This window comes from Vigna umbellata, chromosome 4 (genome assembly GCF_029865625.1).
Source record: "Vigna umbellata cultivar VRB3 chromosome 4, Vumbellata_1.0, whole genome shotgun sequence".
In the NCBI taxonomy this organism is placed as follows: Eukaryota; Viridiplantae; Streptophyta; class Magnoliopsida; order Fabales; family Fabaceae; genus Vigna; species Vigna umbellata.
In genome coordinates this window covers 74,306,633-74,321,485 of record NC_142168.1, presented here as the reverse complement: position 1 = coordinate 74,321,485, position 14,853 = coordinate 74,306,633, and the positions used below count along the sequence as shown (strand labels likewise).

The 14,853-nt window shown below is 33.6% G+C and overlaps 2 non-coding genes and 2 pseudogenes across 3 annotated transcripts; all 4 read right to left on the bottom strand.

Annotated features, from left to right (window-relative positions):
* Positions 1 to 2,122: 2,122 nt before the first annotated feature.
* On the bottom strand, positions 2,123 to 4,459 carry LOC124829185 (pentatricopeptide repeat-containing protein At2g22410, mitochondrial pseudogene; annotated as a pseudogene).
* Positions 4,460 to 5,392: 933 nt separating this feature from the next.
* Positions 5,393 to 6,829, bottom strand: LOC124829187 (oxygen-evolving enhancer protein 1, chloroplastic-like; annotated as a pseudogene). Its single transcript, XR_015785845.1, has 2 exons — positions 6,509 to 6,829; positions 5,393 to 6,273 (listed from the first exon to the last, which is right to left on the bottom strand). The product of XR_015785845.1 is annotated as an oxygen-evolving enhancer protein 1, chloroplastic-like (transcript).
* Positions 6,830 to 9,023: 2,194 nt separating this feature from the next.
* On the bottom strand, positions 9,024 to 9,098 carry LOC148201285 (small nucleolar RNA Z105). The gene has a single exon (XR_015786434.1). It is a non-coding gene; the product is annotated as a small nucleolar RNA Z105 (small nucleolar RNA).
* Positions 9,099 to 9,203: 105 nt separating this feature from the next.
* Positions 9,204 to 9,291, bottom strand: LOC148201284 (small nucleolar RNA SNOR75). The gene has a single exon (XR_015786428.1). It is a non-coding gene; the product is annotated as a small nucleolar RNA SNOR75 (small nucleolar RNA).
* Between the last annotated feature and the right edge of the window lie 5,562 nt (positions 9,292 to 14,853).

Sequence of the window (14,853 nt, the reverse complement as noted above, 5' to 3'; positions counted from 1 at the left end):
TAATTTGGTTTTGTGTTTTGCTCTGGTTTATTCTGTGACGGTGTTGGTAGAAGGGGATAAATAGAAATGGTTAGTGTAGAGCAGCTTTTGTATGCGATTGGTGATGTGCGAAGGATGCATTGAATGCAGGAACATAAAGCAGATTTCATATGAATGTGTTGCAGCAATTGTACTCATCTTGTACTCTGTCCAATTGACCATTCTAAAAAGTCTCCTACATTTTGAGAGGTCAAATTTTGGGCACGCCAACTATGCTCAATTTTATAATCAAATATCAGATTCGATCAAAACATACGAAAAAGGCACATTAAAATTGTCATAATGCCATGGGACTTAAAAATCTAATACACTGACACAACAAAGATTAGTATTGTTGCTCATGGTATGCTTTTGAGTCTAAATACAAAACACTCCAATATTATAATGCTTAATTTCTGGTCGCCGACACTTGAAATTGATTATAAGCTTCGCCAACACCTGTGTGCTTCCAAATCCAATTAATTTGGACATGCTGCATAAATATACTGCAATATTATATGCACTTATTATTGGACTGGAGGATTTTTTGTTGGCTTCCTTTTGCTTTATTAGTATATGAATTTATCCAGATTCATTTCTCAACAGATTATGTAGTAACAACACATACCAATGGATATTCGCATTTGAGTAAAAAACACGAGTTACTATAGGCAGTCCTTCAGGTTCTCGCTACAATTTGAATCAACATTTGTTATTTTAACACCCAAAATTTTTTACTTTCATTAACACTGTTAGAAATATTATATCTTTTATCTTTCAGTTTATCTTTCAGTTAGTTTGTTATTATTTATAATTTGTATTTTGGGCTTAGCCCATATTTCTTCTATTATAAATAGAGAACCCTATGTGTGTTTAACACAAGGAAGATTAACTCCATATATAATTTTCATTATGTTTAACATGGTATCAGAGCTGGTTTCTGATCTCTTCCGGTGGTCTTTGTTGTCTGCCGGCGGCCGACCGTCATGGTCGCCGGCAGCCCCTAAAAATATCCAGAATCAGAGACAAGTCTCCTAGAAACTACTGCCTCCTCTGAATGACCGGACCGAAACCACTGCCTCCTCTGAATGACCGGACCTCCCTCTCTCTGTTTAGACCTTCCAGAGCAGTCATTGCTGGCATCGAAATCTGTCCTCTCTTGCCGCATGCTTCTGCATCTTCGGACCTCCTTCTTCTTTTCTGCGTAATTTGCTGTAGAGGGTTTCGCCTCTGTATTGCTGTAGAGGGTTTCGCCTCTGTATTGCTGTAGAGGGTTTCGCCTCTGTATTGCTGTAGAGGGTTTCGCCTCTGTATTGCTGTAGAGGGTTTCGCCTCTGTATTGCTGTAGAGGGTTTTCGCCTCTGTATTGCTGTAGAGGGTTTTGCCTCTGTATTGCTGTAGAGGGTTTCGCTCTGTATTGCTGTTCTTCCTTTCTTATTGTATTTGCCGCACAGATCTGCTGCGTCTCCTTCATCCACTTCTGAAGTTGAAGTGTTTATTGCCTCCTTCTCTGCTGCGTCTCCTTCATCCACTTCTGAAGTTGAAGTGTTTATTGCCTCCTTCTCCACTGCTCTCCTTCATACACTTTTGAAGTTGAAGTTTCACAAGCTTGGTTCACACTTTTGAAGTTAAAGTTGAAGTGTTTATTTTCTCACTTTTGAAGAAAAATCATCTAGTTCAAAACCTAGTTTAGTTATTTCAAGCTTGGTTCATACAATTTGTATGCTCCAGCTTCACTCATTATTTTTCTCTTTCTGTTCTTTTTTTTTTTTACAAATACAAAATATTATTTTTCTATAACCATTTTATATCTATGTAAATGTGAAATTGTTGTGGTCAAACAAACTTTTTCCTTTCTAAAATGTCGGACGATGAATTTAAGCTCCTGCTTATTTTGAAGATGAAAAATCGAATATCACACTACTTTCCAATGGAAAACACGCACTTCCATATAAATGTTTATTTTAAATTATTTAAGTACAGGTTTATATTTACAATTTAAAATTTATCTTACCAAATTTTAAAACTGAAAGATACTCAATTAACCATGATAATACCGTGATGGTCTATAATTTATATATATGAAAAAAAGTTAAAAGTTTTGTTTGTTTGTTTCAATAGAAGATGCCATTAGAATTGGGAGGAAATAATCATTTCATTTTAAGAAATTACCATTCCATCCATCAAACTTGATGCTGAATTATTGAAGATTTCTAGAATAGTTTATGTCCTCCACATCAAAAGATTTACAATGATGTACAGACTTGAGATGATCCATTAATTGATCCAGCGTGGAGTATATACTGGCTGAAGTATCGTGTGTTTTGTCATCCACCATGAAACTGATGGCAACAGCCATCGATTTCAATGCAGCTAATCGCTTTACACTTTTGTATCCCAGCGTCATCCATTATTTTCCTGATCTTTTTCATGTCATCCCATCTTTGAGACTCCGAATACATGTTTGAGAGAAGCACATAAAGGCCAGAGTCATATCGTCCCAACTCTAGCAACTGCTTCATGATTTGCTTTGCAATCTCCAGATTCCCATAGGTCCTGCAAGCACTAAGCAAAGCACCCCAAACTACAACGTCTGGTTTAACAGGCATCTTTTGTATCAGGGTCACTGCTTCTCCTATGAATCCCCCACGCCCTAAAAGATCAACCATGCATGCATAATGTGCAACATTTGGAGAAATCCCGAACGTAGAACTCATCAATTCAAAATAATATCGCCCCATGTCCACTAGACCACTGTGACTACAAGCAGAAAGTAACCCTGTGAAGGTAATCTCATCGGGACACAGCCCACTGGCTTGCATCCTCCTGAACGTCTCAATTGCTTCTTCTCCAAAACCATGCAAAGCAAGTGCCCCAATAATAACGTTCCATGACACCACATTCTTCTCAGGCATCCCAAAGAAGATGTCCATAGCAGTATGAAGAGCACCACATTTTGCGTACATGTCTATTAGGGAGTTACAGAGCGTCACACTCACTGTAATATTATTACCACAAATGTAATCGTGGGCTTGTTTTCCCAATGCCAGATCGCCCATGTGACTGCAGCATGAAAGAATGTTAACAAGAGTACCATCGTCAGGAATCACATCTGAAATGCACATTCTGTGGAAAAGTTCCATAGCTTCCGTGTAAAGCCCTTCTTGAACAAGGCACCAGATTATTGAATTCCAAGAAACCACGTTCTTCACAGGCATCTGATTAAAAATTTGCACAGCGTTATCAATAAGACCATGATTGGCATAAGCATTGACCATACATGTCCAAGAAACAACGTTTTTATCAAGCATTCTATCAAAAACACGTTTAGCATATTGCAAATGCCCGCACTTGGCATACATGTCTATTAGGGCATTCTTCACAATTGAATCAATTTGAACATCAGTAGTAACGATATAAAGATGAACAAATCTTCCCAAATCCAAATTACCATTCTTTGAGGAAACAGAAAGCAAGCTAACAAAGGTGAACACGTCAGGCTGTACTCCCTGATGTTGCATTTCCTCTAACAACATAACAGCACCAGAACAGTGGCCAATTTTAGAATACCCAGCAATCATAGAATTCCAGGATACCAGAGTCCTGTCAGAAATATCATCAAACACTTGCCGTGCACTTGGTATTTGACGGCAAGCAACATAGACAGTCAAAATTGAATTTTGCACGCATGCATGACACCTCATTCCGAGTTTAATGGCCTGAGCATGAACACTAACAGCTTCCCAATAGAAGGGTTTGGCAGCGCAAGCTTTGAAAACAAAGGGGAAGGTGAATTGGTTTGGCATAAGGCCCGCCCTCACCATTTGGCGGTAGAGCAACAAAGAATTTATTGGATCATCGATATTCGAATAACCCCTTATCAAATGATTGTACATGAATTTATTGGGTTGGGGAATTTGATCAAACAGGAGGTGTGCATAACGGAGATCTCCCTCTTGAACGCAAAGAGAGACTAGCTTGCCTAGGGTGACAACTTGGTCAGCAAGTCCAAGGAGGATGATTTGGGCATGTACAAGCTTGAGTTGTCTGAAGGAGGTGCTCTGATCCAGGAGATGGTGAAGGGTTTGATGAGTGGGTGACTTCAACTTGTGCCATATGGTTGTGCTGATCTGTGTTTGTAGAGAGCCAACGCAGAAAAGGCGGGAACCAACGGTCGCGTGTTTCAGTTTCAGAGTGGAGAACATCAAATAGAATTATCAAACCCAGTAATACTGAGGTACCAAATGTTCTTGTATCAATCCTATGTATTCATTTTTCTGTCGTTAATTGAAAAAAAAAACATAGACGAATACGCAAGTTAGATATGGACCTAACACCATGCTTTCCTTTCATGCGTTAAGTATTGTTGTTTTCGAAACATAATAACGTTTAAAACTAAATAATAAAATGAAAATTAATGATTAATCAAACACAAAGATGTTTGAATAAATTGATTATTGCAATATTTGTCATAATTTTTTTCGTGCTTCAAACATAAAAGCAGCAGGGCTAAATGTTTACTATACATAAGTATTTATGGACGAAGTGAATACTAAAATGTTCATACAAGGTAGGTTTTGCCATCACTTCACTTAATAGTTGGTTGTTAACTACTTGTATTTGTACATTATAAGTGAGTAATTATCTTACTCATCATGAATAATTCTCCTGTGGATTAACCGAATCTTACTTATTATATAATGTTATATTTTATCAGATTATAAAGTAAGAACTATAGAAAGATGTAACATGAGAATAAAACACTTGGTTTTGAATAATTAATATTATAATTGATTAATTCATTAAAAAATTTAGGTTTGTATTTATTTTAATTTCCTCATCAAGTATTATCTTAACCAAATTTCTCCTTAATTTTTATAATTAATAATGTGGATCATTTAAAAAAAAAGATAGATTCAATTTCAGCCCAAAAAAATTGTTAAAAGTAAAAAAAAATACTTATAAGATTCAATAGTTTAATCGTAAGTAATAATTACAGTTGAATAACACAAGATATTGTATATAATGTGCGTAAGGTTGAGACTAAGATCAGGTTTGAGCTTTCGTTTTCTCCATTCTTTTGTGAGGACGAAATTATATTAGTTTTCTCTTGTGTTGAATGCATCGATCATTCCAAATACGAAAGTAATAACACCGTATCCAAATGTCCATGTTCAAGAAACTGATCCAACCTCGGATGTCATGACAGACTCTCCAACATGACATTCCGTTTATGTTTAAGAACCAATAGCTTATTTTACGACAGCTTTGTAGAATACGCGATTGTTTCCTACAATCTAAGATAGGTTCCAACAACAAGCACTCATAGGCAATCAGATTGCCACAAGTGAGTATGAATTCTCGAAAATGTAACTAGAGAGAATTTAATTTTGGACATTATTATAATCGAAGTCGTTATAATATACATACATGGTAACGCTCTGAGTGCTTCGCAACAAGTTACAAGAAAATAGAATTACAGCATAAAAAAACATGTCTATGACTCAAGCTGCGCATACCAGACACCTTGGATCTTCACATCCTTAGGAGCTTTAGCCCCCAAATCAGTATCAGAAGGCTGAATACTCTCAAACACCCCAATAACCTCTCCAGTCTCAGGCTTGGTCTTGGTCACACTCAAGGTAATTTTCCCTTTGGAAGATGAAGCACTTTTGTTGTTCTCCTTTGCAAGCTCCTCCTCATCTCCTCTGCCACCAGCAGGCAAAGCAACAGCATTGTCATAACCGGTTGAGGCACCCCTTCCCTTGGGGTCCAAGAAAGAGGAACCACGGTAAGAGGGAACAAGGAAGTCCCCACTGAAGCTTTCTGGTTTCCCAGTGGCCACCAACTGCTTGATGGTGAAGAGGAACGGCACACGCTCTCCCCGGGAAGCTGAACAGTCACAGCAGCGTAGTCAATCCCGTCTTTCTCCTCGAATTTCACCGTTCCGTCGGGTGAAACCTCGAAGGGGCCCTCGATCTCGTCGAGGGTGTAGGTGAGACGGGTCATGAGCTTGGTGTTTTGGAACTCTAGAGGGGCGTTCTTGGCCACACCCTCTGCCTTCACCGTGAAGGAAGTGGGTTCCAGACACAGCTTCTTGGCGTTGTATTTGCCTGCCTTGAAGGCGAATGAGTCCACTCCACCATCGATGGTTGGGCACTGGTTAGCAGTTCCAGTTCCCTTCACTTCCAGATATGTCTTGCTCTGGATTTCGTCGAAGGTTAGCCTCTTTGGAACACCTTCTGCACTTGCTCCCTGAAATTTCACACTCACTTCTGTTATTCATTCATTCCTACTTTTATTACTTGAATAATTTGCTGAATAAGCAATCCTACAAATACCATTTCTCATACAACATTTCATGAAATTCTAACTTGGTATGCATGGTGTGAATGAATGGAAATAGTGATGCTGGTTTAATTTGTTCGAATAAAAGGGCAGTAACTGAAGATGGTAAAGGAGAGAGAAAGGAAAAGCAAGTAAAACATACAGAAACTAGGAGAGCCGAGGTGGCAAGGGCGAATCCTGCAAGTTTGGTGGCGTCGGCGCACTTTTGAGCCAGGTCTTTGAGATCAGACTGAAGAGAGCAGGTGAATTTAGGTCCGGCGGGTTCCAAGCCGAAAGCCTTAGAGATGCATTGAGAAGATTTGAGGTTGCGGGAGGTTAAGCCCACCTTGGTGGGTTGCATGAAGGTAGCTGCAGCTTGTAGTGAGGCTGCCATTGATGCTGGTGCTAGGTGCAGCCACCAAAGTATTTGTGTTGATATTGAAAGATTTGCAAGTGGTTGTTGTGAGTGATGAATGGCAGAAAATGGAGGCAATAGGAGTATTTGGTGGCTGTGGTGCGAGTAAGATTTCCGATAGGATAAGGCCAATTCTTATTGGATCACTCAAGCTAATGTCAATGTTTTTCTTGTTGCCACGTTACAACCTTCTCAATTAGGATCAAATATAGTTTCTGTCACAGATAAACTCAATAACTTCTCCAATTTTCCCTTTCCACTTTTACTAGTAACTTTTTATTATTATTATTTAAATAATAAATCTTCTTTACTGATTAATTCTTAGCAAAATAGGTTAATTTTCTTGACTGACAATGTGATTAAGAAAAATATCTCAATTTTAAAGAACACATTTTTATTTTACAAACTTATTATTCATTGTTTATTTTGTTTCGTTCCACGAATGGTGTTAAAGGCATGCGCACCGATAAGTCCATAGAGCTTAACAAAGTCTACTTTGGATAAGCACGTTTTTCCCTTCACCGTGATATTATAGATGTACTCAATCAGCCTCATGCACAGCAGGAACCATGCCTATATTTTGTGAGAAAATGATTGCTAAAAAGTAAATATTATTTAACACATACATATGGCAAAGAATAAAATAAAATAACTTTCTATATGACTCACGGAAATAAATAAACTATTCTTACATTTACATAAAAAGTTGAGAAAAAGAAAAAGCTTCGTCGTAATCAACTTTAGCATCCTGTGGAGGGAATTGATTTCAAAGGAAATGGAAAGTGATCATATATAGAAAAAAGCAGGATAGGAGAAACAGGTTTGCACCATGTTACTAAAAGTATTTTACATCACTAAAACAAAAATATTATTTTTATTTTTCCCCTCGTTCTGATTTCAAACTTAGAAATTTTCGGTATAAATGGTGCTTTTATAAGGAAACCCTTCCATAGAAAGTTTTAAAGCATTAAATCCTCGGTTGAGGAGCTTAAAAAGAATGCAAAAAGGGAGACAATTCCAGACCACCATCCACCACATGAACTAGTTATGCCTCCATATCAGGGCCTTGAACTTCAACATCCATAATCCATAAAAACCTTTGACATCCAAATGAAGCGTTGATTCAACTTATGACCTTATGATTTAATTTAGTATCGAGCTAATGTCTTAACCAGGATAAATATGATCACAACAACAACGGATTTAAGTCTAATTTCTATCTCCATTAGCCAAATTTGAAATAACTTTGCCATATTGTAGGGAACAAGGCACAGAAAACAACATGGTAAACATGCTCGGCAGATTACGGTGCTTACTGTCAGTACAGATCACTTCCTCTGATGTTCGGACAATGTCCCTCCCCTGATGTATCTTGTAGAACTTAAATTTTGGTGTTCTACTCTTCCGAACAGCCTTGAACACGGGGTTAAAATGCTATCTTCCAATTTTGCTTCCTAGATGGTGTATACCCAGCTTTAACAAAGTAAACTTCATGGTCTACATTTTGATACTAACACAGGTGAAAACGATATGCCAACCTCTCTTGGCGAGTACAAATACCCAACATTCCCTGCATGATACATCATACCCAACAAAGTTCGACCACACCTCATGCTTGAAGTGGCATCTTGATAGGGGTAATGACAAATTGATCTCATTATTATAACTTATTCCTATTTAGCTTCATTCTGCATTCAAAGTCCACTATTAACATTTAATCCAATATTAACCTTAAAAATTAGAATAAATTCTAAAGATACAGGTTCAAATATAGTAAGATCGAAATACAATTCCAAACATGTTTAATTGGTAGGTTATGCAAATTTAAAGATTTCATGAAATAATAAAGCAAGCAACCATTACCCAGCTAATTTAACTATTACTCAGGCAATGTGTTAGCTTACGTACATATTCAGATCATCATTAATATTACCTAACTTCAAAATCGAATAAAAAATAGAAATATGTACTTGTCATTTTGGTTTGAATTTAATTACAGAGAATTTGAATTTAAACAAAAAAGCGAATCTAATTTTCAGTAAACTATCATTGTAGTGTTATCTAACATATGTTTAGGGGATGAAGTTATAAAAGAGAAAGACAGTAGCTCAAAAGTGCTTGAAATGCAATCATAGATAAACTCAACAGAAACAAAATATCGTTCTCATCACAGCCACTTAATGGTCTTTCTCTATCTTTTCCATGTAAAATTGAAGAAAAAAATTAAAAGAAAATACACCATGAACGAAAACATGATAGGCATTCAGAATGAGTAGGAGGATTGTATTCATCATATGAATTATCATATGAAAATATTCGTAATCAATCACCATGCCATTATAGAAAAAAGCCCTAATCTCATTTAAAAAAATAAAAAACTAGAAGCATGCAAAAGATTAAACACCCCACGCCCCCAAAATAAAGGATGCAAAGAACAGTGGAAACCTCTCAGACAAATGCCTCGATTGTCATCAGAATTTTAAAGAATGGAATATAGATCGGACTCGTCATCATTTTCATCATCACAGAGAAAACCACACATCGCATCCTGTTCCTCAACCCAAATTTAACCCCCAAACAAGAATAATAAAATCGAATACAGTAATAAAACAAAAAAAACACAACACAAACACAAACATATCTCACGAATAGAAGCACAAATGCAGAGGTTGGATTTGGTAGAAAAAAACGGTGGTCACGGTTCCTTGAAGATGCAGAATATGCTTCGACTTTATAGGCCAGCAGGTTCCGTTTTGAGGTATTAGGGTTTTGCATTACCGTTAGAGTTTAATGGGCCTTTGACTGAGCTTATTGGGCCTAGCGACAAAATTAATTTATCGGCATGAAATTGCACCAAAAAGTGTAAAGTAGAGAATATTTTTCCATTAACAATTTTTTAAATATTATCATAATAATTACTCTTTAAGTGAATATATATATATATATATATATATATATATATATATATATTGTAAGAAAATCTTTCTTTTATTGATAAATATTGCCTATATAAAGTGGATTTTGAGTATTATATTGTTTGTTTTGTATAATTACGAGTTTGCAAACTTTGGTCCGTTGACATGGATTAAAAAGAATAATCAGAGTGATGACAATTATTTTACGTCAACCCCAAAATATAAGAATGTAGTAAATATATTAGTTAAAAATTTTAAAAAATAACATTTGATGCAAGTAAATAAAAAACATTATATCAATAAAATAATAAAAATAAGTAATCATGTGTAAAAAAACAATTATAAATAATGATAATAAAAAAACATTAAAAAAATATTGGAGAGAATATAAAAAAAATTGTTTGACACCAAAAAAATCAGTATACAATACATTGTAGGTGCAAAGTTTTTATATTTATAAAGAAAAAATGGATAAAAAATAATAAAAGGTAATGTGTAAAAGAAATTTGGCGTCAAAATATAATTGTGCAACTTAAAAAGTCAAAACCACAAGGTAAAAACAAAAACTCTTGTGAAATTCAAAAAGAAAATGAGAAGAAATATGAAACAGTACCAACCCTAAATTATTATGAGTTTTTGTCCTTTTGAAAACTTGAACTTGGTAGTTATGCGGATACGTATATGTTGGTGAATGCCGTAACAGGGAGTAACAACGTTTGAAGGAGGATCAGTGGTGTTTAATGGAGAAGTGAAATTCGTTGAAGGATCTGGTTCGTGCCGTCAAAAATGATTTTGTGCTGCCTATATAGATAAATGTTAATTTTTTTGGATTAAAATATATAATAAAATTAATATTGTAGACATATTACGCATATTTCAATAGCAATTTTTTATTGATTAAATAATTTCATTATTATATTTATGTTTAGTGAATTTGCTATATAATATAGTGGAGAAATGATAACTTTTTAATAAAATAGTTTTTTTTTTATCTTGTTCTATCTTATGTTTAAAGGTTTCAGCTTAATAGCTCATGTAAGTTATTCAAATTTTCTATAATCTTTATACATTTTTATATTTTAAATTAAGAAAAAATGTATACCACAACAAAAACTTCTAAAGATTAATTCAGGAAAACTAAAAAATCAAACGAATTGTAACAAACACACTACTTAAGTAGTGCATCTAGCTAAGTTGTTTTTAAATTTACATTAACAACTTATTTAAATGTATAAAAAAGAAATAGAAAAAGGAGGGAAGGGTTGATTGATTAAGAAAAATATTTATTTAGACATTAATCAAACAGATAAATTGAAATTAAACTCTGACTGAAGGAAAATATTTATACGAAATAATTTTGTTACTGTATTAAAAATGATTTATAATCGAAAGTTATTATTGTAATTTTTTTTAAATGATTTTTCACTGTTTTGTTTTATGTATTTAAAAAAAACAATTAAAGAAAGAGTTTATAAAATGCATGTGTGATATTTGTAGTTAGGAACAAACAAGAGAGGAACAGGGACAAAGTTAAGCAAAAACATAATATAAAATTATGAATAATAAAAAATACTGTCAAATTATTTTTAATGTATAGTTATAGTTGTATATAATATATATATATATATATATAAGGTTTATATGTAATATAGTGTATCAAATTTTAGTTGTCAATATATTTTTATATATTATGAATTTTAAATTTTAGGGTTAAAAATATTTAAATATTTTTTATTTTTTATTTTAAATTAAAAATAAAATTATTAAAATACTTTCGTGTTTCAAATATATTTATTTTATAAATAGAGATTTTTCTTATCAATTAAAATTTGGATTTGGTATAGGTTACAACATCTTCCTGAAATGAACCTGACACTGTGTCGACAACCTCCCAGATTTACAGCATAACATTGCCTCCCTTCCTATGCAATCTGAACAGACGTGTGATGATCCTTTCCTAATACAGTTTTACGAACAATGCATGTAACCTTTTCAGGAGAAGGTAATTTTGATTTGCAACTGTTTGATGGAGTATTATAAGAAATGAAAACCGATTATGAGAATTTTTTAGCCAATTATGAATGGTGTCTCTATTTTCATACCATTTTCTAAATGGTGTCTCTAATTTTTGTGAAAATTTGATTTTAGTATTGTTTTTTATCAGTAAAATCAAATATATTAAATAAGGATAATTGAGTTGTTTCATCTTATACACAAATGTATAAAATATAAATAAAAAATAGGTTTAAACCCTCCCTTGGTCCTCAAGTTTGTATGAAAATCTCATTTGGGTCTTCAAGTTTTTTTCTGTCTCAATTGGGTCATATTTTTTGTAAAAGTGAGCACATTGTACCATAACCGTTAAGTGGTGTGAGACGGCGTTAAATTGGTGTGAGCTGGATTTTTCCATTTACAGACGTGACATTGTGCATTAAAATTGACTGTTTGTTGTGTTTTATCCACGTAGGCTACGAAGCCCTAACATTTAAGGGCATCCCATCTCATCCAAAGTATATTCTCGTGTTGGAGAGGATCGTGTTTCGTCTTGGTGAACCAGAGCTGCTGTCTTATGTCTCTAATATTCCTCATTTCAGTCTCCCATTGTTGTGGGTGTGTTGCTGTTGCTGCCCGCCACATCAGACGTTTAAGGTTTTTTCCAGGAAATTTTTTTCTGAAGTTTGAATATAAATGTCTAACACAAAATCTTTGTTCTACACCAGGTAGAAGATCCTGGATTGCTGGCAAAAGACCCTGACATATTCAACATATTGTAATTAACATTTGTTTAATGAAGATATTCAGTTATATGTAAAACATATGACCTAATTCTTTGACTGACGCTACTATGCCAAAATAGCTAAACAAGTCTGGATCACAAGACCATTCTGCTCTCTCTCCTTCAAAGCTTAAGTTCCCATTATCATCACTCACAAAATTTCCAGAATGGTGGACCACCACCTTAATACGTTCCTCATCCATATCAACAACTTCCTTTTATAACCTGTACATTATGGGGGTTAACAACTGTTTCGAATATTACAGTGCTACAACTACGGAAACACTCACTCACTAACTAAACACTCACACCGACAAAGACAAGGGGACAGGGAACAAAGTAACATCCCCACTAACGAAACACTCATAGACAGGGGACCACTACAACTGATAAACAATTCAAGAAACAAAATTCGGGACCACAATGTGTAAACTACAATGTAACAATTGAACATGCAAAATGGGGACCACAAAGCATTATAAAAATTCATACAGACCAAGACAAAAACCCAATTGTCGAAGACCACAAATCACACTTATGCACTGAAACAGAAAACCAAAGACGAAACGAAGTATCTTACCTTAGTCGCGTCAACTATTAGCTGGCCTCTTCGTCTTGTTCAAGATTCGAGTTCTTGTTCGTCCTCCGCTTCGTCTCGCAACAACGAAATTAAATCCCCAATTCCAATTTTCAAATCCCTAATTCTGATATACCTAATATGAATAAAGGGTACTTATGCCACATCAGCACTATTTTTTTAAACAAAACAGTCCACGTAAGAAACCCTAAACACATCACCACATTCTCTGAGCATCAGCTCACACCAATTTAACGCCGTCTCACACCACTTAACGGTTATGGTACAATGTGCTCACTTTTACAAAAAATATGACCCAATTGAGACAGAAAAAAACTTGAGGACCCAAATGAGATTTTCATACAAACTTGAGGACCAAGGGAGGGTTTAAACCATAAAAAATACCTACATAACTTTTTCTTCTATACGAGATTGTGAAAATTGTTCTGGTTAAGATATAAAACTAAATTTTACATATTTATATATATAACAATCTCAATAGGATGTACTCTGCATATATGTATAAAACATGATCCATAATTTTCTCCATCATTCAAAATTGCTTTCACCACAACATTTAAGCCAAAAAAAATATTAAAAAACAAAGTCAAGGCCGCCGCGATATCATAAACAAAACCCAAACAATACTTGTTGGTGACAATCACTGACTATATTTTTCAACGTCTGTTAAAAATTAAAAGATTTTAAGATATTAAGTTTAGAGTTATTATGTTATTGTAACGAGAAAACGTGAAGAATTAAATACTTATTTTTTACTGATATCGTGTGTATATTATAAAATTTAATAAAGTAACAGAAAGAATTTTGTTTTGAACTAAGTTTATTGGATAGAAAATTTAAATATAGAATAATTCGTTTAAAATGTATTTTGATTGCTTAAATATAAAATTTAAATTCTATAAAAAATAAAAAATAAAAATGCATCTCTTCTACACCACTTTATTCTATAACAATAAGGAATACGGTGAAAGGATATTTTAAATGATAGTGAAGTGACAAAAATCAATATTACTAGTTGTTTCTATAATGTGACTGAAAATTCAAGCAATGAAAGCTAGCATAGAAGAAACATCAAGTCCTATAAGACTAAAAACAAACTGAAGTTCTCAACAAACTTCAAAAAGTTAAGTTACTAAATTAAACTCATGTGACGAATGTTAAGTATAAATCAAGATCACTGATACGATTTAGTCTCATGAATTGAAAGCAACTTTTTATTTTAAATTAAAAGACAAAAAAATAAAAAGAATAATTGAAGTACCAAAATAAATATTATCCACATTTAAGTCTGTTACTTGTAGTGATTAATTTTATATGGCCTCTATTATATATACTATTAAGACAAAATTTAAATTCTAACGAAAGAATATCATTAAAAAACATATAAAAATATGTGTTATTCAATTTTAATTCGATCTAATTTAATAAAAAAATTAAGTATTCACAATGATTTAAATTTGGGAATGAATCCTTAATTTTTTTTAAAGTGATAAAATGACTGTCAAATGAGACACACGATAAAATACAAATGACTGGTTTTGATTGTTTGAGAGAAGGATTGTTTTAAAGAGTAGAAATAAACTTTGATAACATTTTAATATTATTTATGTGTAATTGATTCAAAATTATTCTACGATTAATAATAATAATTATAAATACTAACATGAATTAATCATTATAATAATAATAAACATTAATATTAAAATGACACTGATATTAATATGTTATAAAATAATATTGTGACGGTATCTTATCATTTTAAAAAACAAATATTTAAGTGAAAGATTCCTGTATGCACTCCAAT